We start from the raw sequence: 26,186 nt of genomic DNA, 5'->3' as shown, positions 1-26,186 counted from the left end.
ATTTGGCTCTCGAGCTTAAAAATGGTAAAAACGTCTGAAACAGCATAGTAAGTCTTAACTCGTTCAAAAAACAACCCTTCTAAAATTACTTTGCAGTGCCGTGACCCGGATTCGAACCGGGGTTGCTGCGACCACAACGCAGAGTACTAACCACTATACGATCACGGCTGGCTTCAAGAGCTGGCTTTGTAAAGCCTACATAGGCTGTGAAAGTGATGTGCACAAGCTGGCTAAACTCTTTTCATTTTGGCCTCGATAATGAATCAACTGAAGAAACAGTCGAGCTTTACACAGTCGGCAGGTTTTTTCTCATTCGAAAAGTGCCCTTTTTCCGTGACATTGGAATATCTCAATTGCATCCTCCTCACGTCATCTCTAATTCTCTAAACCCATTGGTGAGAAAACCTGAGTGCCCTCCCCTCTGACCTTCTCCACCAATGTGAACAATAAAAAGGTACTGCTGAGATTTGAACTCAGGATCTCCTGTTTACTAGACAGGCACTTTAACCAACTAAGCCACAGCACCCATAAAGTCAATATGTTGCAGATGTGAACACCCACACCTATTTGAATCAAACCAATCTCATTCATTTAACCCACATCTCTGTCTAGCAAAATCACATCACAAAAGAGATGTATTTTACTAATATTGGAAGCGATACAGACACCTTCAATTCTCTAGCAACAGGGTTTCTTAAGCTACGTTTTGAGACGCAAAGTGGGCCTGAGCAGGTCAGAGGCAGTGTTGCCAAATCCTCAGGAAGGAAAGTAGCTATCGGTGGTCCTAAATGTAGCCTAGAAGTCGCTAAATGACATCATCACATAATTTTCATAATTGGCCAAGTGGATGTAATTGTGATTGACGCTGTAGGAGAGAGGAATAACGTCGCGGGAGAGACAAAAAGTGAGTAAAAAACACCCTAAGTATGTTTAGAACTAAAATTGAACTTTCTTCTGTCGATTCTTGTCTTTTTTCTGAATATTCACTAAATATAGCGACAAAGTCGCTAAGTTGGCAACACTGGTGAGAGGTGGGTAGCGAGATATCAGTAATCAATTGTAATCACATACTATTTCTTCTTAATTATGGTCATTCGAGGACAGTACATTTTTCATTTGGGTCTCGAGATGAATAACTCAAGAACCTCTGACATGGATTCTTAAACTATGATTTGGGACCCAAAGCGGTTATTAACATGTCATAGGTGGGTCGCGAGATATGAGTAAACATTCAGAATCATGCACTATTTCTTCATAATGTTGGTCGTTCGAGGACACTGCATTTCTCATTTGGCTCTCGAGCTTAAAAATGGTAAAAACGTCTGAAACAGCATAGTAAGTCTTAACTCGTTCAAAAAACAACCCTTCTAAAATTACATTGCAGTGCCGTGACCCGGATTCGAACCGGGGTTGCTGCGACCACAACGCAGAGTACTAACCACTATACGATCACGGCTGGCTTCAAGAGCTGGCTTTGTAAAGCCTACATAGGCTGTGAAAGTGATGTGCACAAGCTGGCTAAACTCTTTTCATTTTGGCCTCGATAATGAATCAACTGAAGAAACAGTCGAGCTTTACACAGTCGGCAGGTTTTTTCTCATTCGAAAAGTGCCCTTTTTCCGTGACATTGGAATATCTCAATTGCATCCTCCTCACGTCATCTCTAATTCTCTAAACCCATTGGTGAGAAAACCTGAGTGCCCTCCCCTCTGACCTTCTCCAACAATGTGAACAATAAAAAGGTACTGCTGAGATTTGAACTCAGGGTCTCCTGTTTACTAGACAGGCACTTTAACCAACTAAGCCACAGCACCCATAAAAGTCAAATATGTTGCAGATGTGAACACCCACACCTATTTGAATCAAACCAATCTCATTCATTTAACCCACATCTCTGTTTAGCAAAATCACATCACAAAAGAGATGTATTTTACTAATATTGGAAGCGATACAGACACCTTCAATTCTCTAGCAACAGGGTTTCTTAATCTACGTTTTGAGACGCAAAGTGGGCCTGAGCAGGTCAGAGGCAGTGTTGCCAAATCCTCAGGAAGGAAAGTAGCTATCGGTGGTCCTAAATGTAGCTAGAAGTCGCTAAATGACATCATCACATAATTTTCATAATTGGCCAAGTGGATGTAATTGTGATTGACGCTGTAGGAGAGAGGAATAACGTCGCGGGAGAGACAAAAAGTGAGTAAAAAACACCCTAAGTATGTTTAGAACTAAAATTGAACTTTCTTCTGTCGATTCTTGTCTTTTTTCTGAATATTCACTAAATATAGCGACAAAGTCGCTAAGTTGGCAACACTGGTGAGAGGTGGGTAGCGAGATATCAGTAATCAATTGTAATCACATACTATTTCTTCTTAATTATGGTCATTCGAGGACAGTACATTTTTCATTTGGGTCTCGAGATGAATAAACTCAAGAACCTCTGACATGGATTCTTAAACTATGATTTGGGACCCAAAGCGGTTATTAACATGTCATAGGTGGGTCGCGAGATATGAGTAAACATTCAGAATCATGCACTATTTCTTCATAATGTTGGTCGTTCGAGGACACTGCATTTCTCATTTGGCTCTCGAGCTTAAAAATGGTAAAAACGTCTGAAACAGCATAGTAAGTCTTAACTCGTTCAAAAAACAACCCTTCTAAAATTTACTTTGCAGTGCCGTGACCCGGATTCGAACCGGGGTTGCTGCGACCACAACGCAGAGTACTAACCACTATACGATCACGGCTGGCTTCAAGAGCTGGCTTTGTAAAGCCTACATAGGCTGTGAAAGTGATGTGCACAAGCTGGCTAAACTCTTTTCATTTTGGCCTCGATAATGAATCAACTGAAGAAACAGTCGAGCTTTACACAGTCGGCAGGTTTTTTCTCATTCGAAAAGTGCCCTTTTTCCGTGACATTGGAATATCTCAATTGCATCCTCCTCACGTCATCTCTAATTCTCTAAACCCATTGGTGAGAAAACCTGAGTGCCCTCCCCTCTGACCTTCTCCACCAATGTGAACAATAAAAAGGTACTGCTGAGATTTGAACTCAGGATCTCCTGTTTACTAGACAGGCACTTTAACCAACTAAGCCACAGCACCCATAAAAGTCATATATGTTGCAGATGTGAACACCCACACCTATTTGAATCAAACCAATCTCATTCATTTAACCCACATCTCTGTCTAGCAAAATCACATCACAAAAGAGATGTATTTTACTAATATTGGAAGCGATACAGACACCTTCAATTCTCTAGCAACAGGGTTTCTTAAGCTACGTTTTGAGACGCAAAGTGGGCCTGAGCAGGTCAGAGGCAGTGTTGCCAAATCCTCAGGAAGGAAAGTAGCTATTGGTGGTCCTAAAAGTAGCTAGAAGTCGCTAAATGACATCATCACATAATTTTCATAATTGGCCAAGTGGATGTAATTGTGATTGACGCTGTAGGAGAGAGGAATAACGTCGCGGGAGAGACAAAAAGTGAGTAAAAAACACCCTAAGTATGTTTAGAACTAAAATTGAACTTTCTTCTGTCGATTCTTGTCTTTTTTCTGAATATTCACTAAATATAGCGACAAAGTCGCTAAGTTGGCAACACTGGTGAGAGGTGGGTAGCGAGATATCAGTAATCAATTGTAATCACATACTATTTCTTCTTAATTATGGTCATTCGAGGACAGTACATTTTTCATTTGGGTCTCGAGATGAATAAACTCAAGAACCTCTGACATGGATTCTTAAACTATGATTTGGGACCCAAAGCGGTTATTAACATGTCATAGGTGGGTCGCGAGATATGAGTAAACATTCAGAATCATGCACTATTTCTTCATAATGTTGGTCGTTCGAGGACACTGCATTTCTCATTTGGCTCTCGAGCTTAAAAATGGTAAAAACGTCTGAAACAGCATAGTAAGTCTTAACTCGTTCAAAAAACAACCCTTCTAAAATTACTTTGCAGTGCCGTGACCCGGATTCGAACCGGGGTTGCTGCGACCACAACGCAGAGTACTAACCACTATACGATCACGGCTGGCTTCAAGAGCTGGCTTTGTAAAGCCTACATAGGCTGTGAAAGTGATGTGCACAAGCTGGCTAAACTCTTTTCATTTTGGCCTCGATAATGAATCAACTGAAGAAACAGTCGAGCTTTACACAGTCGGCAGGTTTTTTCTCATTCGAAAAGTGCCCTTTTTCCGTGACATTGGAATATCTCAATTGCATCCTCCTCACGTCATCTCTAATTCTCTAAACCCATTGGTGAGAAAACCTGAGTGCCCTCCCCTCTGACCTTCTCCACCAATGTGAACAATAAAAAGGTACTGCTGAGATTTGAACTCAGGATCTCCTGTTTACTAGACAGGCACTTTAACCAACTAAGCCACAGCACCCATAAAAGTCATATATGTTGCAGATGTGAACACCCACACCTATTTGAATCAAACCAATCTCATTCATTTAACCCACATCTCTGTCTAGCAAAATCACATCACAAAAGAGATGTATTTTACTAATATTGGAAGCGATACAGACACCTTCAATTCTCTAGCAACAGGGTTTCTTAAGCTACGTTTTGGGACGCAAAGTGGGCCTGAGCAGGTCAGAGGCAGTGTTGCCAAATCCTCAGGAAGGAAAGTAGCTATCGGTGGTCCTAAATGTAGCCAGAAGTCGCTAAATGACATCATCACATAATTTTCATAATTGGCCAAGTGGATGTAATTGTGATTGACGCTGTAGGAGAGAGGAATAACGTCGCGGGAGAGACAAAAAGTGAGTAAAAAACACCCTAAGTATGTTTAGAACTAAAATTGAACTTTCTTCTGTCGATTCTTGTCTTTTTTCTGAATATTCACTAAATATAGCGACAAAGTCGCTAAGTTGGCAACACTGGTGAGAGGTGGGTAGCGAGATATCAGTAATCAATTGTAATCACATACTATTTCTTCTTAATTATGGTCATTCGAGGACAGTACATTTTTCATTTGGGTCTCGAGATGAATAAACTCAAGAACCTCTGACATGGATCTTAAACTATGATTTGGGACCCAAAGCGGTTATTAACATGTCAGAGGTTCTTGAGTTATTCATCTCGAGACCCAAATGAAAAATGTACTGTCCTCGAATGACCATAATTAAGAAGAAATAGTATGTGATTACAATTGATTACTGATATCTCGCTACCCACCTCTCACCAGTGTTGCCAACTTAGCGACTTTGTCGCTATATTTAGTGAATATTCAGAAAAAAGACAAGAATCGACAGAAGAAAGTTCAATTTTAGTTCTAAACATACTTAGGGTGTTTTTTACTCACTTTTTGTCTCTCCGCGACGTTATTCCTCTCTCCTACAGCGTCAATCACAATTACATCCACTTGGCCAATTATGAAAATTATGTGATGATGTCATTTAGCGACTTCTAGCTACTTTTAGGACCACCAATAGCTACTTTCCTTCCTGAGGATTTGGCAACACTGCCTCTGACCTGCTCAGGCCCACTTTGCGTCTCAAAACGTAGCTTAAGAAACCCTGTTGCTAGAGAATTGAAGGTGTCTGTATCGCTTCCAATATTAGTAAAATACATCTCTTTTGTGATGTGATTTTGCTAGACAGAGATGTGGGTTAAATGAATGAGATTGGTTTGATTCAAATAGGTGTGGGTGTTCACATCTGCAACATATTTGACTTTTATGGGTGCTGTGGCTTAGTTGGTTAAAGTGCCTGTCTAGTAAACAGGAGATCCTGAGTTCAAATCTCAGCAGTACCTTTTTATTGTTCACATTGGTGGAGAAGGTCAGAGGGGAGGGCACTCAGGTTTTCTCACCAATGGGTTTAGAGAATTAGAGATGACGTGAGGAGGATGCAATTGAGATATTCCAATGTCACGGAAAAAGGGCACTTTTCGAATGAGAAAAAACCTGCCGACTGTGTAAAGCTCGACTGTTTCTTCAGTTGATTCATTATCGAGGCCAAAATGAAAAGAGTTTAGCCAGCTTGTGCACATCACTTTCACAGCCTATGTAGGCTTTACAAAGCCAGCTCTTGAAGCCAGCCGTGATCGTATAGTGGTTAGTACTCTGCGTTGTGGTCGCAGCAACCCCGGTTCGAATCCGGGTCACGGCACTGCAATGTAATTTTAGAAGGGTTGTTTTTTGAACGAGTTAAGACTTACTATGCTGTTTCAGACGTTTTTACCATTTTTAAGCTCGAGAGCCAAATGAGAAATGCAGTGTCCTCGAACGACCAACATTATGAAGAAATAGTGCATGATTCTGAATGTTTACTCATATCTCGCGACCCACCTATGACATGTTAATAACCGCTTTGGGTCCCAAATCATAGTTTAAGAATCCATGTCAGAGGTTCTTGAGTTTATTCATCTCGAGACCCAAATGAAAAATGTACTGTCCTCGAATGACCATAATTAAGAAGAAATAGTATGTGATTACAATTGATTACTGATATCTCGCTACCCACCTCTCACCAGTGTTGCCAACTTAGCGACTTTGTCGCTATATTTAGTGAATATTCAGAAAAAAGACAAGAATCGACAGAAGAAAGTTCAATTTTAGTTCTAAACATACTTAGGGTGTTTTTTACTCACTTTTTGTCTCTCCCGCGACGTTATTCCTCTCTCCTACAGCGTCAATCACAATTACATCCACTTGGCCAATTATGAAAATTATGTGATGATGTCATTTAGCGACTTCTAGCTACTTTTAGGACCACCAATAGCTACTTTCCTTCCTGAGGATTTGGCAACACTGCCTCTGACCTGCTCAGGCCCACTTTGCGTCCCAAAACGTAGCTTAAGAAACCCTGTTGCTAGAGAATTGAAGGTGTCTGTATCGCTTCCAATATTAGTAAAATACATCTCTTTTGTGATGTGATTTTGCTAGACAGAGATGTGGGTTAAATGAATGAGATTGGTTTGATTCAAATAGGTGTGGGTGTTCACATCTGCAACATATATGACTTTTATGGGTGCTGTGGCTTAGTTGGTTAAAGTGCCTGTCTAGTAAACAGGAGATCCTGAGTTCAAATCTCAGCAGTACCTTTTTATTGTTCACATTGGTGGAGAAGGTCAGAGGGGAGGGCACTCAGGTTTTCTCACCAATGGGTTTAGAGAATTAGAGATGACGTGAGGAGGATGCAATTGAGATATTCCAATGTCACGGAAAAAGGGCACTTTTCGAATGAGAAAAAACCTGCCGACTGTGTAAAGCTCGACTGTTTCTTCAGTTGATTCATTATCGAGACCAAAATGAAAAGAGTTTAGCCAGCTTGTGCACATCACTTTCACAGCCTATGTAGGCTTTACAAAGCCAGCTCTTGAAGCCAGCCGTGATCGTATAGTGGTTAGTACTCTGCGTTGTGGTCGCAGCAACCCCGGTTCGAATCCGGGTCACGGCACTGCAATGTAATTTTAGAAGGGTTGTTTTTTGAACGAGTTAAGACTTACTATGCTGTTTCAGACGTTTTTACCATTTTTAAGCTCGAGAGCCAAATGAGAAATGCAGTGTCCTCGAACGACCAACATTATGAAGAAATAGTGCATGATTCTGAATGTTTACTCATATCTCGCGACCCACCTATGACATGTTAATAACCGCTTTGGGTCCCAAATCATAGTTTAAGAATCCATGTCAGAGGTTCTTGAGTTTATTCATCTCGAGACCCAAATGAAAAATGTACTGTCCTCGAATGACCATAATTAAGAAGAAATAGTATGTGATTACAATTGATTACTGATATCTCGCTACCCACCTCTCACCAGTGTTGCCAACTTAGCGACTTTGTCGCTATATTTAGTGAATATTCAGAAAAAAGACAAGAATCGACAGAAGAAAGTTCAATTTTAGTTCTAAACATACTTAGGGTGTTTTTTACTCACTTTTTGTCTCTCCCGCGACGTTATTCCTCTCTCCTACAGCGTCAATCACAATTACATCCACTTGGCCAATTATGAAAATTATGTGATGATGTCATTTAGCGACTTCTAGCTACTTTTAGGACCACCAATAGCTACTTTCCTTCCTGAGGATTTGGCAACACTGCCTCTGACCTGCTCAGGCCCACTTTGCGTCTCAAAACGTAGCTTAAGAAACCCTGTTGCTAGAGAATTGAAGGTGTCTGTATCGCTTCCAATATTAGTAAAATACATCTCTTTTGTGATGTGATTTTGCTAGACAGAGATGTGGGTTAAATGAATGAGATTGGTTTGATTCAAATAGGTGTGGGTGTTCACATCTGCAACATATATGACATTTATGGGTGCTGTGGCTTAGTTGGTTAAAGTGCCTGTCTAGTAAACAGGAGATCCTGAGTTCAAATCTCAGCAGTACCTTTTTATTGTTCACATTGGCGGAGAAGGTCAGAGGGGAGGGCACTCAGGTTTTCTCACCAATGGGTTTAGAGAATTAGAGATGACGTGAGGAGGATGCAATTGAGATATTCCAATGTCACGGAAAAAGGGCACTTTTCGAATGAGAAAAAACCTGCCGACTGTGTAAAGCTCGACTGTTTCTTCAGTTGATTCATTATCGAGACCAAAATGAAAAGAGTTTAGCCAGCTTGTGCACATCACTTTCACAGCCTATGTAGGCTTTACAAAGCCAGCTCTTGAAGCCAGCCGTGATCGTATAGTGGTTAGTACTCTGCGTTGTGGTCGCAGCAACCCCGGTTCGAATCCGGGTCACGGCACTGCAATGTAATTTTAGAAGGGTTGTTTTTTGAACGAGTTAAGACTTACTATGCTGTTTCAGACGTTTTTACCATTTTTAAGCTCGAGAGCCAAATGAGAAATGCAGTGTCCTCGAACGACCAACATTATGAAGAAATAGTGCATGATTCTGAATGTTTACTCATATCTCGCGACCCACCTATGACATGTTAATAACCGCTTTGGGTCCCAAATCATAGTTTAAGAATCCATGTCAGAGGTTCTTGAGTTTATTCATCTCGAGACCCAAATGAAAAATGTACTGTCCTCGAATGACCATAATTAAGAAGAAATAGTATGTGATTACAATTGATTACTGATATCTCGCTACCCACCTCTCACCAGTGTTGCCAACTTAGCGACTTTGTCGCTATATTTAGTGAATATTCAGAAAAAAGACAAGAATCGACAGAAGAAAGTTCAATTTTAGTTCTAAACATACTTAGGGTGTTTTTTACTCACTTTTTGTCTCTCCCGCGACGTTATTCCTCTCTCCTACAGCGTCAATCACAATTACATCCACTTGGCCAATTATGAAAATTATGTGATGATGTCATTTAGCTACTTCTAGCTACTTTTAGGACCACCAATAGCTACTTTCCTTCCTGAGGATTTGGCAACACTGCCTCTGACCTGCTCAGGCCCACTTTGCGTCTCAAAACGTAGATTAAGAAACCCTGTTGCTAGAGAATTGAAGGTGTCTGTATCGCTTCCAATATTAGTAAAATACATCTCTTTTGTGATGTGATTTTGCTAAACAGAGATGTGGGTTAAATGAATGAGATTGGTTTGATTCAAATAGGTGTGGGTGTTCACATCTGCAACATATTTGACTTTTATGGGTGCTGTGGCTTAGTTGGTTAAAGTGCCTGTCTAGTAAACAGGAGACCCTGAGTTCAAATCTCAGCAGTACCTTTTTATTGTTCACATTGTTGGAGAAGGTCAGAGGGGAGGGCACTCAGGTTTTCTCACCAATGGGTTTAGAGAATTAGAGATGACGTGAGGAGGATGCAATTGAGATATTCCAATGTCACGGAAAAAGGGCACTTTTCGAATGAGAAAAAACCTGCCGACTGTGTAAAGCTCGACTGTTTCTTCAGTTGATTCATTATCGAGGCCAAAATGAAAAGAGTTTAGCCAGCTTGTGCACATCACTTTCACAGCCTATGTAGGCTTTACAAAGCCAGCTCTTGAAGCCAGCCGTGATCGTATAGTGGTTAGTACTCTGCGTTGTGGTCGCAGCAACCCCGGTTCGAATCCGGGTCACGGCACTGCAAAGAAATTTTAGAAGGGTTGTTTTTTGAACGAGTTAAGACTTACTATGCTGTTTCAGACGTTTTTACCATTTTTAAGCTCGAGAGCCAAATGAGAAATGCAGTGTCCTCGAACGACCAACATTATGAAGAAATAGTGCATGACTCTGAATGTTTACTCATATCTCGCGACCCACCTATGACATGTTAATAACCGCATTGGGTCCCAAATCATAGTTTAAGAATCCATGTCAGAGGTTCTTGAGTTTATTCATCTCGAGACCCAAATGAAAAATGTACTGTCCTCGAATGACCATAATTAAGAAGAAATAGTATGTGATTACAATTGATTACTGATATCTCGCTACCCACCTCTCACCAGTGTTGCCAACTTAGCGACTTTGTCGCTATATTTAGTGAATATTCAGAAAAAAGACAAGAATCGACAGAAGAAAGTTCAATTTTAGTTCTAAACATACTTAGGGTGTTTTTTACTCACTTTTTGTCTCTCCCGCGACATTATTCCTCTCTCCTACAGCGTCAATCACAATTACATCCACTTGGCCAATTATGAAAATTGTGTGATGATGTCATTTAGCTACTTCTAGCTACTTTTAGGACCACCAATAGCTACTTTCCTTCCTGAGGATTTGGCAACACTGCCTCTGACCTGCTCAGGCCCACTTTGCGTCTCAAAACGTAGATTAAGAAACCCTGTTGCTAGAGAATTGAAGGTGTCTGTATCGCTTCCAATATTAGTAAAATACATCTCTTTTGTGATGTGATTTTGCTAAACAGAGATGTGGGTTAAATGAATGAGATTGGTTTGATTCAAATAGGTGTGGGTGTTCACATCTGCAACATATTTGACTTTTATGGGTGCTGTGGCTTAGTTGGTTAAAGTGCCTGTCTAGTAAACAGGAGACCCTGAGTTCAAATCTCAGCAGTACCTTTTTATTGTTCACATTGTTGGAGAAGGTCAGAGGGGAGGGCACTCAGGTTTTCTCACCAATGGGTTTAGAGAATTAGAGATGACGTGAGGAGGATGCAATTGAGATATTCCAATGTCACGGAAAAAGGGCACTTTTCGAATGAGAAAAAACCTGCCGACTGTGTAAAGCTCGACTGTTTCTTCAGTTGATTCATTATCGAGGCCAAAATGAAAAGAGTTTAGCCAGCTTGTGCACATCACTTTCACAGCCTATGTAGGCTTTACAAAGCCAGCTCTTGAAGCCAGCCGTGATCGTATAGTGGTTAGTACTCTGCGTTGTGGTCGCAGCAACCCCGGTTCGAATCCGGGTCACGGCACTGCAAAGAAATTTTAGAAGGGTTGTTTTTTGAACGAGTTAAGACTTACTATGCTGTTTCAGACGTTTTTACCATTTTTAAGCTCGAGAGCCAAATGAGAAATGCAGTGTCCTCGAACGACCAACATTATGAAGAAATAGTGCATGATTCTGAATGTTTACTCATATCTCGCGACCCACCTATGACATGTTAATAACCGCTTTGGGTCCCAAATCATAGTTTAAGAATCCATGTCAGAGGTTCTTGAGTTTATTCATCTCGAGACCCAAATGAAAAATGTACTGTCCTCGAATGACCATAATTAAGAAGAAATAGTATGTGATTACAATTGATTACTGATATCTCGCTACCCACCTCTCACCAGTGTTGCCAACTTAGCGACTTTGTCGCTATATTTAGTGAATATTCAGAAAAAAGACAAGAATCGACAGAAGAAAGTTAATTTTAGTTCTAAACATACTTAGGGTGTTTTTTACTCACTTTTTGTCTCTCCCGCGACGTTATTCCTCTCTCCTACAGCGTCAATCACAATTACATCCACTTGGCCAATTATGAAAATTGTGTGATGATGTCATTTAGCTACTTCTAGCTACTTTTAGGACCACCAATAGCTACTTTCCTTCCTGAGGATTTGGCAACACTGCCTCTGACCTGCTCAGGCCCACTTTGCGTCTCAAAACGTAGATTAAGAAACCCTGTTGCTAGAGAATTGAAGGTGTCTGTATCGCTTCCAATATTAGTAAAATACATCTCTTTTGTGATGTGATTTTGCTAAACAGAGATGTGGGTTAAATGAATGAGATTGGTTTGATTCAAATAGGTGTGGGTGTTCACATCTGCAACATATTTGACTTTTATGGGTGCTGTGGCTTAGTTGGTTAAAGTGCCTGTCTAGTAAACAGGAGACCCTGAGTTCAAATCTCAGCAGTACCTTTTTATTGTTCACATTGTTGGAGAAGGTCAGAGGGGAGGGCACTCAGGTTTTCTCACCAATGGGTTTAGAGAATTAGAGATGACGTGAGGAGGATGCAATTGAGATATTCCAATGTCACGGAAAAAGGGCACTTTTCGAATGAGAAAAAACCTGCCGACTGTGTAAAGCTCGACTGTTTCTTCAGTTGATTCATTATCGAGGCCAAAATGAAAAGAGTTTAGCCAGCTTGTGCACATCACTTTCACAGCCTATGTAGGCTTTACAAAGCCAGCTCTTGAAGCCAGCCGTGATCGTATAGTGGTTAGTACTCTGCGTTGTGGTCGCAGCAACCCCGGTTCGAATCCGGGTCACGGCACTGCAAAGAAATTTTAGAAGGGTTGTTTTTTGAACGAGTTAAGACTTACTATGCTGTTTCAGACGTTTTTACCATTTTTAAGCTCGAGAGCCAAATGAGAAATGCAGTGTCCTCGAACGACCAACATTATGAAGAAATAGTGCATGATTCTGAATGTTTACTCATATCTCGCGACCCACCTATGACATGTTAATAACCGCTTTGGGTCCCAAATCATAGTTTAAGAATCCATGTCAGAGGTTCTTGAGTTTATTCATCTCGAGACCCAAATGAAAAATGTACTGTCCTCGAATGACCATAATTAAGAAGAAATAGTATGTGATTACAATTGATTACTGATATCTCGCTACCCACCTTTCACCAGTGTTGCCAACTTTGCGACTTTGTCGCTATATTTTGTGAATATTCAAAAAAAAGACAAGAATCGACAGAAAAAAGTTTAATTTTAGTTCTAAACATACTTAGGGTGTTTTTTACTCACTTTTTGTCTCTCCCGCGACGTTATTCCTCTCTCCTACAGCGTCAATCACAATTACATCCACTTGGCCAATTATGACTATTGTGTGATGATGTCATTTAGCTACTTCTAGCTACTTTTAGGACCACCAATAGCTACTTTCCTTCCTGAGGATTTGGCAACACTGCCTCTGACCTGCTCAGGCCCACTTTGCGTCTCAAAACGTAGATTAAGAAACCCTGTTGCTAGAGAATTGAAGGTGTCTGTATCGCTTCCAATATTAGTAAAATACATCTCTTTTGTGATGTGATTTTGCTAAAAAGAGATGTGGGTTAAATGAATGAGATTGGTTTGATTCAAATAGGTGTGGGTGTTCACATCTGCAACATATTTGACTTTTATGGGTGCTGTGGCTTAGTTGGTTAAAGTGCCTGTCTAGTAAACAGGAGACCCTGAGTTCAAATCTCAGCAGTACCTTTTTATTGTTCACATTGTTGGAGAAGGTCAGAGGGGAGGGCACTCAGGTTTTCTCACCAATGGGTTTAGAGAATTAGAGATGACGTGAGGAGGATGCAATTGAGATATTCCAATGTCACGGAAAAAGGGCACTTTTCGAATGAGAAAAAACCTGCCGACTGTGTAAAGCTCGACTGTTTCTTCAGTTGATTCATTATCGAGGCCAAAATGAAAAGAGTTTAGCCAGCTTGTGCACATCACTTTCACAGCCTATGTAGGCTTTACAAAGCCAGCTCTTGAAGCCAGCCGTGATCGTATAGTGCTTAGTACTCTGCGTTGTGGTCGCAGCAACCCCGGTTCGAATCCGGGTCACGGCACTGCAAAGAAATTTTAGAAGGGTTGTTTTTTGAACGAGTTAAGACTTACTATGCTGTTTCAGACGTTTTTACCATTTTTAAGCTCGAGAGCCAAATGAGAAATGCAGTGTCCTCGAATGACCAACATTATGAAGAAATAGTGCATGATTCTGAATGTTTACTCATATCTCGCGACCCACCTATGACATGTTAATAACCCCTTTGGGTCCCAAATCATAGTTTAAGAATCCATGTCAGAGGTTCTTGAGTTTATTCATCTCGAGACCCAAATGAAAAATGTACTGTCCTCGAATGACCATAATTAAGAAGAAATAGTATGTGATTACAATTGATTACTGATATCTCGCTACCCACCTCTCACCAGTGTTGCCAACTTAGCGACTTTGTCGCTATATCTAGTGAATATTCAGAAAAAAGACAAGAATCGACAGAAGAAAGTTAAATTTTAGTTCTAAACATACTTAGGGTGTTTTTTCTCACTTTTTGTCTCTCCCGCGACATTATTCCTCTCTCCTACAGCGTCAATCACAATTACATCCACTTGGCCAATTATGAAAATTATGTGATGATGTCATTTAGCGACTTCTGGCTACTTTTAGGACCACCGATAGCTACTTTCCTTCCTGAGGATTTGGCAACACTGCCTCTGACCTGCTCAGGCCCACTTTGCGTCCCAAAACGTAGCTTAAGAAACCTTGTTGCTAGAGAATTGAAGGTGTCTGTATCGCTTCCAATATTAGTAAAATACATCTCTTTTGTGATGTGATTTTGCTAGACAGAGATGTGGGTTAAATGAATGAGATTGGTTTGATTCAAATAGGTGTGGGTGTTCACATCTGCAAAATATATTACTTTCATAGGTGCTGTGGCTTAGTTCGTTAAAGTGCCTGTCTCTTAAACAGGAGATCCTGAGTTCAAATCTCAGCAGTACCTTTTTATTGTTCACATTGGCGGAGAAGGTCAGAGGGGAGGGCACTCAGGTTTTCTCACCAATGGGTTTAGAGAATTAGAGATGACGTGAGGAGGATGCAATTGATATATTCCAATGTCACGGAAAAAGGGCACTTTTCGAATGAGAAAAAACCTGCCGACTGTGTAAAGCTCATCTGTTTCTTCAGTTGATTCATTATCGAGGCCAAAATGAAAAGAGTTTAGCCAGCTTGTGCACATCACTTTCACAGCCTATGTAGGCTTTACAAAGCCAGCTCTTGAAGCCAGCCGTGATCGTATAGTGGTTAGTACTCTGCGTTGTGGTCGCAGCAACCACTGTTCGAATCCGGGTCGCGGCACTGCAAAGTAATTTTAGAAGGGTTGTTTTTTGAACGAGTTAAGACTTACTATGCTGTTTCAGACGTTTTTACAATTTTTAAGCTCGAGAGTCAAATGAGAAGTGCAGTGTCCTCGAACGACTAACATTATGAAGAAATAGTGTATGATTCTGAATGTTTACTCATATCTCGCGACCCACCTATAACATGTTAATAACTGCTTTGGGTCCCAAATCATAGTTTAAGTTCCATGTCAGAGGTTCTTGAGTTTATTCATCTCGAGACCCAAATGAAAAATGTACTGTCCTCGAATGACCATAATTAAGAAGAAATAGTATGTGATTACAATTGATTACTGATATCTCGCTACCCACCTCTCACCAGTGTTGCCAACTTAGCGACTTTGTCGCTATATTTAGTGAATATTCAGAAAAAAGACAAGAATCGACAGAAGAAAGTTAAATTTTAGTTCTAAACATACTTAGGGTGTTTTTTACTCACTTTTTGTCTCTCCCGCGACATTATTCCTCTCTCCTACAGCGTCAATCACAATTACATCCACTTGGCCAATTATGAAAATTGTGTGATGATGTCATTTAGCTACTTCTAGCTACTTTTAGGAACACCAATAGCTACTTTCCTTCCTGAGGATTTGGCAACACTGCCTCTGACCTGCTCAGGCCCACTTTGCGTCTCAAAACGTAGATTAAGAAACCCTGTTGCTAGAGAATTGAAGGTGTCTGTATCGCTTCCAATATTAGTAAAATACATCTCTTTTGTGATGTGATTTTGCTAAACAGAGATGTGGGTTAAATGAATGAGATTGGTTTGATTCAAATAGGTGTGGGTGTTCACATCTGCAACATATTTGACTTTTATGGGTGCTGTGGCTTAGTTGGTTAAAGTGCCTGTCTAGTAAACAGGAGACCCTGAGTTCAAATCTCAGCAGTACCTTTTTATTGTTCACATTGTTGGAGAAGGTCAGAGGGGAGGGCACTCAGGTTTTCTCACCAATGGGTTTAGAGAATTAGAGATGACGTGAGGAGGATGCAATTGAGATATTCCAATGTCACGGAAAAAGGGCACTTTTCGAATGAGAAAAAACCTGCCGACTGTGTAAAGCTCGACTGTTTCTTCAGTTGATTCATTATCGAGGCCAAAATGAAAAGAGTTTAGCCAGCTTGTGCACATCACTTTCACAGCCTATGTAGGCTTTTCAAACCCAGCTCTTGAAGCCAGCCGTGATCGTATAGTGGTTAGTACTCCACGTTGTGGTCGCAGCAACCCCGGTTCGAATCCGAGTCACGGCACTGCAATGTAATTTTAGAAGGGTTGTTTTTTGAACGAGTTAAGACTTACTATGCTGTTTCAGACGTTTTTACCATTTTTAAGCTCGAGAGTCAAATGAGAAGTGCAGTGTCCTCGAACGACTAACATTATGAAGAAATAGTGTATGATTCTGAATGTTTACTCATATCTCGCGATCCACCTATGACATGTTAATAACTGCTTTGGGTCCCAACTCATAGTTTAAGAATCCATGTCATAGGTTCTTGAGTTTATTCATCTCGAGACCCAAATGAAAAATGTACTGTCCTCGAATGACCATAATTAAGAAGAAATAGTATGTGATTACAATTGATTACTGATATCTCGCTACCCACCTCTCACCAGTGTTGCCAACTTAGCGACTTTGTCGCTATATCTAGTGAATATTCAGAAAAAAGACAAGAATCGACAGAAGAAAGTTACATTTTAGTTCTAAACATACTTAGGGTGTTTTTTCTCACTTTTTGTCTCTCCCGCGACGTTATTCCTCTCTCCTACAGCGTCAATCACAATTACATCCACTTGGCCAATTATGAAAATTATGTGATGACGTCATTTAGCGACTTCTAGCTACTTTTAGGACCACCAAAAGCTACTTTCCTTCCTGAGGATTTGGCAACACTGCCTTTGACCTGCTCAGGCCCACTTTGCGTCCCAAAACGTAGCTTAAGAAACCCTGTTGCTAGAGAATTGAAGGTGTCTGTATCGCTTCCAATATTAGTAAAATACATCTCTTTTGTGATGTGATTTTGCTAGACAGAGATGTGGGTTAAATGAATGAGATTGGTTTGATTCAAATAGGTGTGGGTGTTCACATCTGCAACATATATGACTTTTATGGGTGCTGTGGCTTAGTTGGTTAAAGTGCCTGTCTAGTAAACAGGAGATCCTGAGTTCAAATCTCAGCAGTACCTTTTTATTGTTCACATTGCCGGAGAAGGTCAGAGGGGAGGGCACTCAGGTTTTCTCACCAATGGGTTTAGAGAATTAGAGATGACGTGAGGAGGATGCAATTGAGATATTCCAATGTCACGGAAAAAGGGCACTTTTCGAATGAGAAAAAACCTGCCGACTGTGTAAAGCTCGACTGTTTCTTCAGTTGATTCATTATCGAGGCCAAAATGAAAAGAGTTTAGCCAGCTTGTGCACATCACTTTCACAGCCTATGTAGGCTTTACAAAGCCAGCTCTTGAAGCCAGCCGTGATCGTATAGTGGTTAGTACTCTGCGTTGTGGTCGCAGCAACCCCGGTTCGAATCCGGGTCACGGCACTGCAAAGAAATTTTAGAAGGGTTGTTTTTTGAACGAGTTAAGACTTACTATGCTGTTTTTACCATTTTTAAGCTTGAGAGCCAAATGAGAAATGCAGTGTCCTCGAACTACCAACATTATGAAGAAATAGTGCATGATTCTGAATGTTTACTCATATCTCGCGACCCACCTATGACATGTTAATAACCCCTTTGGGTCCCAAATCATAGTTTAAGAATCCATGTCAGAGGTTCTTGAGTTTATTCATCTCGAGACCCAAATGAAAAATGTACTGTCCTCGAATGACCATAATTAAGAAGAAATAGTATGTGATTACAATTGATTACTGATATCTCGCTACCCACCTCTCACCAGTGTTGCCAACTTAGCGACTTTGTCGCTATATTTAGTGAATATTCAGAAAAAAGACAAGAATCGACAGAAGAAAGTTCCATTTTTGTTCTAAACATACTTAGGATGTTTTTTACTCACTTTTTGTCTCTTCCGCGACGTTATTCCTCTCTCCTACAGCGTCAATCACAATTACATCCACTTGGCCAATTATGAAAATTATGTGATGACGTCATTTAGCGACTTCTAGCTACTTTTAGGACCACCAAAAGCTACTTTCCTTCCTGAGGATTTGGCAACACTGCCTCTGACCTGCTCAGGCCCACTTTGCGTCTCAAAACGTAGCTTAAGAAACCCTGTTGCTAGAGAATTGAAGGTGTCTGTATCGCTTCCAATATTAGTAAAATACATCTCTTTTGTGATGTGATTTTGCTAGACAGAGATGTGGGTTAAATGAATGAGATTGGTTTGATTCAAATAGGTGTGGGTGTTCACATCTGCAACATATATGACATTTATGGGTGCTGTGGCTTAGTTGGTTAAAGTGCCTGTCTAGTAAACAGGAGATCCTGAGTTCAAATCTCAGCAGTTCCTTTTTATTGTTCACATTGGCGGAGAAGGTCAGAGGGGAGGGCACTCAGGTTTTCTCACCAATGGGTTTAGAGAATTAGAGATGACGTGAGGAGGATGCAATTGAGATATTCCAATGTCACGGAAAAAGGGCACTTTTCGAATGAGAAAAAACCTACCGACTGTGTAAAGCTCCACTGTTTCTTCAGTTGATTCATTATCGAGACCAAAATGAAAAGAGTTTAGCCAGCTTGTGCACATCACTTTCACAGCCTATGTAGGCTTTACAAAGCCACCTCTTGAAGCCAGCCGTGATCGTATAGTGGTTAGTACTCTGCGTTGTGGTCGCAGCAACCCCGTTTCGAATCCGGGTCACGGCACTGCAATGTAATTTTAGAAGGGTTGTTTTTTGAACGAGTTAAGACTTACTATGCTGTTTCAGACGTTTTTACCATTTTTAAGCTCGAGAGCCAAATGAGAAATGCAGTGTCCTCGAACGACCAACATTATGAAGAAATAGTGCATGATTCTGAATGTTTACTCATATCTCGCGACCCACCTATGACATGTTAATAACCCCTTTGGGTCCCAAATCATAGTTTAAGAATCCATGTCAGAGGTTCTTGAGTTTATTCATCTCGAGACCCAAATGAAAAATGTACTGTCCTCGAATGACCATAATTAAGAAGAAATAGTATGTGATTACAATTGATTACTGATATCTCGCTACCCACCTCTCACCAGTGTTGCCAACTTAGTGACTTTGTCGCTATATTTAGTGAATATTCAGAAAAAAGACAAGAATCGACAGAAGAAAGTTCAATTTTTGTTCTAAACATACTTAGGATGTTTTTTACTCACTTTTTGTCTCTTCCGCGACGTTATTCCTCTCTCCTACAGCGTCAATCACAATTACATCCACTTGGCCAATTATGAAAATTATGTGATGACGTCATTTAGCGACTTCTAGCTACTTTTAGGACCACCAAAAGCTACTTTCCTTCCTGAGGATTTGGCAACACTGCCTCTGACCTGCTCAGGCCCACTTTGCGTCCCAAAACGTAGCTTAAGAAACCCTGTTGCTAGAGAATTGAAGGTGTCTGTATCGCTTCCAATATTAGTAAAATACATCTCTTTTGTGATGTGATTTTGCTAGACAGAAATGTGGGTTAAATGAATGAGATTGGTTTGATTCAAATAGGTGTGGGTGTTCACATCTGCAAAATATATTACTTTCATGGGTGCTGTGGCTTAGTTCGTTAAAGTGCCTGTCTAGTAAACAGGAGATCCTGAGTTCAAATCTCAGCAGTACATTTTTATTGTTCACATTGGTGGAGAAGGTCAGAGGGGAGGGCAATCAGGTTTTCTCACCAATGGGTTTAGAGAAGTAGAGATGATGTGAGGCGGATGCAATTGAGATATTCCAATGTCACGGAAAAAGGGCACTTTTCGAATGAGAAAAAACCTACCGACTGTGTAAAGCTCCACTGTTTCTTCAGTTGATTCATTATCGAGACCAAAATGAAAAGAGTTTAGCCAGCTTGTGCACATCACTTTCACAGCCTATGTAGGCTTTACAAAGGCAGCTCTTACAGCCAGCAGTGATCGTATAGTGGTTAGTACTCTGCGTTGTGGTCGCAGCAACCCCGGTTTGAATCCGGGTCACGGCACTGCAATGTAATTTTAGAAGGGTTGTTTTTTGAACGAGTTAAGACTTACTATGCTGTTTCAGACGTTTTTACCATTTTTAAGCTCGAGAGCCAAATGAGAAATGCAGTGTCCTCGAACGACCAACATTATGAAGAAATAGTGCATGATTCTGAATGTTTACTCATATCTCGCGACCCACCTATGACATGTTAATAACCGCTTTGGGTCCCAAATCATAGTTTAAGAATCCATGTCAGAGGTTCTTGAGTTTATTCATCTCGAGACCCAAATGAAAAATGTACTGTCCTCGAATGACCATAATTAAGAAGAAATAGTATGTGATTACAATTGATTACTGATATCTCGCTACCCACCTCTCACCAGTGTTGCCAACTTAGCGACTTTGTCGCTATATTTAGTGAATATTCAGAAAAAAGACAAGAATCGACAGAAGAAAGTTCAATTTTAGTTCTAAACATACTTAGAGTGTTTTTTACTCACTTTTTGTCTCTCCCGCGACGTTATTCCTCTCTCCTACAGCGTCAATCACAATTACATCCACTTGGCCAATTATGAAAATTATGTGATGATGTCATTTAGCGACTTCTGGCTACATTTAGGACCACCGATAGCTACTTTCCTTCCTGAGGATTTGGCAACACTGCCTCTGACCTGCTCAGGCCCACTTTGCGTCCCAAAACGTAGCTTAAGAAACCCTGTTGCTAGAGAATTGAAGGTGTCTGTGTCGTTTCCAATATTAGTAAAATACATGTCTTTTGTGATGTGATTTTGCTACACAGAGATGTGGGTTAAATGAATGAGATTGGTTTGATTCAAATAGGTGTGGGTGTTCAAATCTGAAACATATATGACTTTTATGGGTGCTGTGGCTTAGTTGGTTAAAGTGCCTGTCTCGTAAACAAGAGATCCTGAGTTCAAATCTCAGCAGTACCTTTTTATTGTTCACATTGGCGGAGAAGGTCAGAGGGGAGGGCACTCAGGTTTTCTCACCAATGGGTTTAGAGAATTAGAGATGACGTGAGGAGGATGCAATTGAGATATTCCAATGTCACGGAAAAAGGGCACTTTTCGAAATAGAAAAAACCTACCGACTGTGTAAAGCTCCACTGTTTCAGACGTTTTTACCATTTTTAAGCTTGAGAGTCAAATGAGAAGTGCAGTTTCCTCGAATGACCAACATTATGAAGAAATAGTGCATGATTCTGAATGTTTACTCATATCGCGCGACCCACCTATGACATGTTAATAACCGCTTTGGGTCCCAAATCATAGTTTAAGAATCCATGTCAGAGGTTCTTGAGTTAATTCATCTCGAGACCCAAATGAAAAATGTGCTGTCCTCGAATGACCATAATTAAGAAGAAATAGTATGTGATTACAATTGATTACTGATATCTCGCTACCCACCTCTCACCAGTGTTGCCAACTTAGCGACTTTGTTGCTATATTTAGTGAATATTCCAAAAAAAGACAAGAATCGACACAAAAAATTCAATTTTAGTTCTAAACATACTTAGGGTGTTTTTTACTAACTTATTGTCTCTCCCGCAACGTTATTCCTCTCTCCTACAGCGTCAATCACAATTACATCCACTTGGCCAATTATGAAAATTATGTGATGATGTCATTTAGCGACTTCTAGCTACTATTAGGACCACCAATAGCTACTTTCCTTCCTGAGGATTTGGCAACACTGCCTCTGACCTGCTCAGGCCCACTTTGCGTCTCAAAACGTAGCTTAAGAAACCCTGTTGCTAGAGAATTGAAGGTGTCTGTATCGCTTCCAATATTAGTAAAATACATCTCTTTTGTGATGTGATTTTGCTAGACAGAGATGTGGGTTAAATGAATGAGATTGGTTTGATTCAAATAGGTGTGGGTGTTCACATCTGCAACATATATTACTTTTATGGGTGCTGTGGCTTAGTTGGTTAAAGTGCCTGTCTAGTAAACAGGAGATCCTGAGTTCAAATCTCAGCAGTACCTTTTTATTGTTCACATTGGTGGAGAAAGTCAGAGGGGAGGGCAATCAGGTTTTCTCACCAATGGGTTTAGAGAAGTAGAGATGATGTGAGGCGGATGCAATTGAGATATTCCAATGTCACGGAAAAAGGGCACTTTTCGAATGAGAAAAAACCTACCGACTGTGTAAAGCTCCACTGTTTCTTCAGTTGATTCATTATCGAGACCAAAATGAAAAGAGTTTAGCCAGCTTGTGCAGATCACTTTCACAGCCTATGTAGGCTTTACAAAGGCAGCTCTTACAGCCAGCAGTGATCGTATAGTGGTTAGTACTCTGCGTTGTGGTCGCAGCAACCCCGGTTCGAATCCGGGTCACGGCACTGCAATGTAATTTTAGAAGGGTTGTTTTTTGAACGAGTTAAGACTTACTATGCTGTTTCAAATGTTTTTACCATTTTTAAGCTCGAGAGTGTTAGAAATTGGATATGTAGACGGACGAGTCGGTCAAGGATCGATTCAGACAAGGTGGTAAATTGTATGACAAGCTACAGTTTATTCAGAGTGAAGATATCTAGAACAGCATAATTACGGCTCTCCCGCTGGTTCGTACGGAAGCGCAGACGAAGAAGAGACCGTTACAATCAGTACACCACTATTATATAGAAAAGAAAGTAGGTTGATTCTGGAAGATCGGATCTTTGGATTGGTTCAGCTGGGGTGTAGTCTGTAGTCTTCCGCCATTGGCTCAGTAGTCTGTCCGTCATCGTAGAATCCTCTTCGGACACACAATGTTAAGAGACAAAGGAGATCATGTGTGTGTGCGCTGGTTTTGGCCATTAGTGTAATGCGGGAGCTACCCTGTAGGGGACCCCACAGGCTCAATTCTAAGTGGTAGCCCCCCCCCCTTAACAATAGTCTGGTCACCTACATAAGAAATAGCATTTCTCTACAAAACCCTCTCTTCACGTCTCACCAGAGACGTGACACAACCTAACTGGATCCAGACACAAAGAGAAACTTCTCCCAAGGGGACTATGAAATAAGGCACGGTATTAAACAAAAATAGATATAGTATTACCATCATGTTCTCCATTCAATCCCACTATGTACTAAGTTGGCTACCAGCCACCCAGGAACTTACAACCCTCATTTAACAGAGCGGAGAACAACAGCTCAAAATAAAAGTAAAATGCTTGTCTATATAAGGCAACTTTTTCCCGCAGGAAAAAGTTGTGATTCCCTCTCTTCACATCTCCAAAGAGATGTGACTTAAACTTGGCAAGTCAGGCGGAATGATCCACTTGCATAACACATACATACATCCCCATAAGGCAACAGCAGATATAATGTAAATCTAATAGACACTCTCCTCCTCATCCTCGAATTCAAGTAGGTCTTTATCCAGCAGAGGAAACATCTGGGAAGGGGAGGAAGGGTCAATGGCTTTAGAGATAACCCTAGTGGCAAGGGAACGGATGCATGGAATGCAACAGCATCCACAGAGAACTAAAATGGCAGCGAACACCGAAATAGATACCAAAATGGAGGACACCAGGGTTTTATATTTACCAAACGCACTCATCCAGGAGTCCCACATCGAGGTATCTATCCCAGAATGAGATTTCATCTTACCATTAAGCGTCCGCAGACCTTCTAGGGCTATGGTCAAGCTACCATCCGAGGCTGTGTTATTAGGGATGAAAGTACAACACTGGTCACCAAACATGGAGCAAACCCCGCCCTTCTCAGAGAGTAACATGTCAATTGCAATACGATTTTGGAAAGCCATCAGGCTGGTTGCAGCCAGTTGACCATGTACTGCTTCAAAACCCTGCTGAGTCCAGTTGCCTAGCCTTTGGACGTTGTAATGTATATAGTTAATACGATCAACATTCTTGTTAATTGTGCACCACCAACAGATGGATGATTCAAACCCTGCAGCTACCTGATCTATTAACTTATACTCATCAGGCACTCCCCTAGGGACTCTGATAGCGTCTATGTAGGAGGGGTCTCCACTAGATGGGGTGGTGTCTCTCCTTGAACGTCCCCTATATCCGGGATTTACTCCCTGGGTCCGCAGAACAAGGTCCTCGGCTCCTATAGGGTAGATAGAAACAGGCAACAAGAGAGTAACAAGTGCACAGCGTCCAGTACTGTTGGAGGGTAACTTATCAAACAGGACCGTGCTACCACACCACCACCACACATCTGCTCTGGATATTGACCTAAGGCTCCCCTTAATATTAACTGTATCCAGACACCAATCCGCAGGGATCCATCCCACCTTGGTTCCTCCTCCCGTCATATTGACACAAGTAAAATTTGCCCTTGCAACCTGGTTGGAAAACACTGGGTTCCTAGTTGTGAATTTAGTAACCGGATAGACCTCATCCCAGGCAGTACATTTACCCCTGGGGTTATCTGTAGTCATAAGAGGGATTAGACAAGCTAGAGTCACCACTGCTGGGACAATGCGGAGCAATGGACGAGCTCCCATGCATACCACACAACTCTGCCTGGTGGTATTTGCAGCTTCCTCGGTCAACAATAGCCAATTATTGGAGAAACCTGAGACTCCTGTGGCTGTTAAAATTACATCATCCGGACTTTTAAGCCTGGATATTGCCTCCACCGGGCCAAACAGTGGGGATGACGGGGACCCTTTTACGGGTGTAGTCATGTCATTCCTTACTGTAACCGAAGTCGGTTTAGGATTATTAGTCACGCAAATTCGCCACAACCAATATCTGACCCCGGAATTCCCTGGGGCCAGTATGAAATCATAACACCCTAAGGGCTGGCCCCCTGGCCTGACAGTAAGTTTCAGTCCCGTATTTGTCTTAGTTAAGGTCAGTCGCTTCCGCCATTTCACTGCCCCCTCGTCTTTTGTCCAGTCTTCCCACCCATTACCTGTCTCCCCCACCAAATTTCTCCATGACCAATCGCCAACCTTCCCTAATGTCATATACCAGACGTGTCCGGCAAACCAGAGTGCACTGGTCCCCGCCTGTTCCCTCCCCTTTATCCTAGAGTACCCTAAAGTCCCCCAAGGGATGTTAATGATATTAGTTGCATTTGCGGGGACGCAAACGGTCGTGCTCCGTATGTCGTTGGCCTTACAATCAGTGTCAGGGGTGGTGGAATGCCTCTTGCACAAATGATTAGTCAGTTCTATATGTGCCATGGATGTGGTCAGGTTGGATGACCCATTAAAGGGTCCTATATCTGCTTGTGATGTAGGTGTATGATGCTCTAATACACACAGGAGAATCCCCATGGAAACTCCTGTGACTACAATAAAAATAACAAACACGGGGCCGGATATCCCCAATCTCGTCCAGGGATAGCCCCTATCTCTGGACGACCTGTTAGTTGGTGTGCTGGGGAGCTGCTCCCACATCCTCACCAACTAAGGGTTCTGTGGTTGTAATCAAATTTAGGTCGCTCAAATCGACCCTGACTTCAGTCAGCGTTCTTGAAGGAGTCGGTGCTGGTGTACAATGAGTCAAGTGGTGCCAAGGTGCGCCCGATTTACCTTTGACCTGGACTGAGTGTGAAGTAACCTCCTTCACTTCGTACGGTCCAGTCCACCTGGGATCCGCCCACTTTCTTTTGTGGACTTTGATCCTTACCCAATCGCCGACCTTTACCCTCAGTTGCTCCGGATCTCCCGTCAGCTTCCCCTCATGGACTTTGTGTATCTGTTTGGAAAGAGAGAGCTGCGGACAGTTCCGTCAATTTTCTTACATAGTCAGTCATACCTATCTGGTGTACATCAAGAGGGGGCATATGACCTCCCTCTCTTGGTGGACCTGGCATTACTCTTCCTGTCATTATTTCGTGGGGTGAGAGATGAGTCCCTGCCCCAGGTGATGACCTCATGGCCATCAACGCCAGTGGCAGGGCCTCCACCCATGTC

At 41.5% G+C, this 26,186-nt stretch overlaps 31 non-coding genes across 31 annotated transcripts; 23 read left to right on the top strand and 8 right to left on the bottom strand.

The window, feature by feature from the left end:
- Positions 1–96: 96 nt before the first annotated feature.
- Positions 97–168, bottom strand: trnah-gug (transfer RNA histidin (anticodon GUG)). The gene has a single exon. It is a non-coding gene; the product is annotated as a tRNA-His (tRNA).
- Positions 169–452: 284 nt separating this feature from the next.
- On the bottom strand, positions 453–526 carry trnat-agu (transfer RNA threonine (anticodon AGU)). The gene has a single exon. It is a non-coding gene; the product is annotated as a tRNA-Thr (tRNA).
- Positions 527–1,384: 858 nt separating this feature from the next.
- On the bottom strand, positions 1,385–1,456 carry trnah-gug (transfer RNA histidin (anticodon GUG)). The gene has a single exon. It is a non-coding gene; the product is annotated as a tRNA-His (tRNA).
- A 284-nt stretch (positions 1,457–1,740) lies between these two features.
- Positions 1,741–1,814, bottom strand: trnat-agu (transfer RNA threonine (anticodon AGU)). The gene has a single exon. It is a non-coding gene; the product is annotated as a tRNA-Thr (tRNA).
- Positions 1,815–2,675: 861 nt separating this feature from the next.
- Positions 2,676–2,747, bottom strand: trnah-gug (transfer RNA histidin (anticodon GUG)). Its single transcript has one exon. It is a non-coding gene; the product is annotated as a tRNA-His (tRNA).
- A 284-nt stretch (positions 2,748–3,031) lies between these two features.
- On the bottom strand, positions 3,032–3,105 carry trnat-agu (transfer RNA threonine (anticodon AGU)). The gene has a single exon. It is a non-coding gene; the product is annotated as a tRNA-Thr (tRNA).
- An 860-nt stretch (positions 3,106–3,965) lies between these two features.
- trnah-gug (transfer RNA histidin (anticodon GUG)) lies at positions 3,966–4,037 on the bottom strand. Its single transcript has one exon. It is a non-coding gene; the product is annotated as a tRNA-His (tRNA).
- Positions 4,038–4,321: 284 nt separating this feature from the next.
- On the bottom strand, positions 4,322–4,395 carry trnat-agu (transfer RNA threonine (anticodon AGU)). Its single transcript has one exon. It is a non-coding gene; the product is annotated as a tRNA-Thr (tRNA).
- Positions 4,396–5,694: 1,299 nt separating this feature from the next.
- Positions 5,695–5,768, top strand: trnat-agu (transfer RNA threonine (anticodon AGU)). The gene has a single exon. It is a non-coding gene; the product is annotated as a tRNA-Thr (tRNA).
- A 284-nt stretch (positions 5,769–6,052) lies between these two features.
- trnah-gug (transfer RNA histidin (anticodon GUG)) lies at positions 6,053–6,124 on the top strand. The gene has a single exon. It is a non-coding gene; the product is annotated as a tRNA-His (tRNA).
- Positions 6,125–6,984: 860 nt separating this feature from the next.
- trnat-agu (transfer RNA threonine (anticodon AGU)) lies at positions 6,985–7,058 on the top strand. Its single transcript has one exon. It is a non-coding gene; the product is annotated as a tRNA-Thr (tRNA).
- A 284-nt stretch (positions 7,059–7,342) lies between these two features.
- On the top strand, positions 7,343–7,414 carry trnah-gug (transfer RNA histidin (anticodon GUG)). Its single transcript has one exon. It is a non-coding gene; the product is annotated as a tRNA-His (tRNA).
- An 860-nt stretch (positions 7,415–8,274) lies between these two features.
- On the top strand, positions 8,275–8,348 carry trnat-agu (transfer RNA threonine (anticodon AGU)). Its single transcript has one exon. It is a non-coding gene; the product is annotated as a tRNA-Thr (tRNA).
- A 284-nt stretch (positions 8,349–8,632) lies between these two features.
- Positions 8,633–8,704, top strand: trnah-gug (transfer RNA histidin (anticodon GUG)). The gene has a single exon. It is a non-coding gene; the product is annotated as a tRNA-His (tRNA).
- An 860-nt stretch (positions 8,705–9,564) lies between these two features.
- trnat-agu (transfer RNA threonine (anticodon AGU)) lies at positions 9,565–9,638 on the top strand. The gene has a single exon. It is a non-coding gene; the product is annotated as a tRNA-Thr (tRNA).
- A 284-nt stretch (positions 9,639–9,922) lies between these two features.
- Positions 9,923–9,994, top strand: trnah-gug (transfer RNA histidin (anticodon GUG)). Its single transcript has one exon. It is a non-coding gene; the product is annotated as a tRNA-His (tRNA).
- An 860-nt stretch (positions 9,995–10,854) lies between these two features.
- trnat-agu (transfer RNA threonine (anticodon AGU)) lies at positions 10,855–10,928 on the top strand. The gene has a single exon. It is a non-coding gene; the product is annotated as a tRNA-Thr (tRNA).
- Positions 10,929–11,212: 284 nt separating this feature from the next.
- On the top strand, positions 11,213–11,284 carry trnah-gug (transfer RNA histidin (anticodon GUG)). The gene has a single exon. It is a non-coding gene; the product is annotated as a tRNA-His (tRNA).
- Positions 11,285–12,143: 859 nt separating this feature from the next.
- trnat-agu (transfer RNA threonine (anticodon AGU)) lies at positions 12,144–12,217 on the top strand. Its single transcript has one exon. It is a non-coding gene; the product is annotated as a tRNA-Thr (tRNA).
- Positions 12,218–12,501: 284 nt separating this feature from the next.
- trnah-gug (transfer RNA histidin (anticodon GUG)) lies at positions 12,502–12,573 on the top strand. Its single transcript has one exon. It is a non-coding gene; the product is annotated as a tRNA-His (tRNA).
- An 860-nt stretch (positions 12,574–13,433) lies between these two features.
- Positions 13,434–13,507, top strand: trnat-agu (transfer RNA threonine (anticodon AGU)). Its single transcript has one exon. It is a non-coding gene; the product is annotated as a tRNA-Thr (tRNA).
- Positions 13,508–13,791: 284 nt separating this feature from the next.
- On the top strand, positions 13,792–13,863 carry trnah-gug (transfer RNA histidin (anticodon GUG)). The gene has a single exon. It is a non-coding gene; the product is annotated as a tRNA-His (tRNA).
- Positions 13,864–14,722: 859 nt separating this feature from the next.
- Positions 14,723–14,796, top strand: trnak-cuu (transfer RNA lysine (anticodon CUU)). Its single transcript has one exon. It is a non-coding gene; the product is annotated as a tRNA-Lys (tRNA).
- Positions 14,797–16,011: 1,215 nt separating this feature from the next.
- On the top strand, positions 16,012–16,085 carry trnat-agu (transfer RNA threonine (anticodon AGU)). The gene has a single exon. It is a non-coding gene; the product is annotated as a tRNA-Thr (tRNA).
- Positions 16,086–17,300: 1,215 nt separating this feature from the next.
- On the top strand, positions 17,301–17,374 carry trnat-agu (transfer RNA threonine (anticodon AGU)). Its single transcript has one exon. It is a non-coding gene; the product is annotated as a tRNA-Thr (tRNA).
- A 284-nt stretch (positions 17,375–17,658) lies between these two features.
- trnah-gug (transfer RNA histidin (anticodon GUG)) lies at positions 17,659–17,730 on the top strand. The gene has a single exon. It is a non-coding gene; the product is annotated as a tRNA-His (tRNA).
- Positions 17,731–18,581: 851 nt separating this feature from the next.
- Positions 18,582–18,655, top strand: trnat-agu (transfer RNA threonine (anticodon AGU)). Its single transcript has one exon. It is a non-coding gene; the product is annotated as a tRNA-Thr (tRNA).
- Positions 18,656–18,939: 284 nt separating this feature from the next.
- trnah-gug (transfer RNA histidin (anticodon GUG)) lies at positions 18,940–19,011 on the top strand. Its single transcript has one exon. It is a non-coding gene; the product is annotated as a tRNA-His (tRNA).
- A 2,150-nt stretch (positions 19,012–21,161) lies between these two features.
- trnat-cgu (transfer RNA threonine (anticodon CGU)) lies at positions 21,162–21,235 on the top strand. The gene has a single exon. It is a non-coding gene; the product is annotated as a tRNA-Thr (tRNA).
- Positions 21,236–22,214: 979 nt separating this feature from the next.
- trnat-agu (transfer RNA threonine (anticodon AGU)) lies at positions 22,215–22,288 on the top strand. The gene has a single exon. It is a non-coding gene; the product is annotated as a tRNA-Thr (tRNA).
- A 284-nt stretch (positions 22,289–22,572) lies between these two features.
- Positions 22,573–22,644, top strand: trnah-gug (transfer RNA histidin (anticodon GUG)). Its single transcript has one exon. It is a non-coding gene; the product is annotated as a tRNA-His (tRNA).
- Positions 22,645–26,186: the final 3,542 nt, after the last annotated feature.

This window comes from Oncorhynchus kisutch, unplaced genomic scaffold, assembly GCF_002021735.2.
Source record: "Oncorhynchus kisutch isolate 150728-3 unplaced genomic scaffold, Okis_V2 scaffold4029, whole genome shotgun sequence".
Taxonomy (NCBI): Eukaryota; Metazoa; Chordata; class Actinopteri; order Salmoniformes; family Salmonidae; genus Oncorhynchus; species Oncorhynchus kisutch.
Note: the sequence above shows the minus strand (reverse complement) of the source record. Positions and strands in the feature narration are given on the sequence as shown.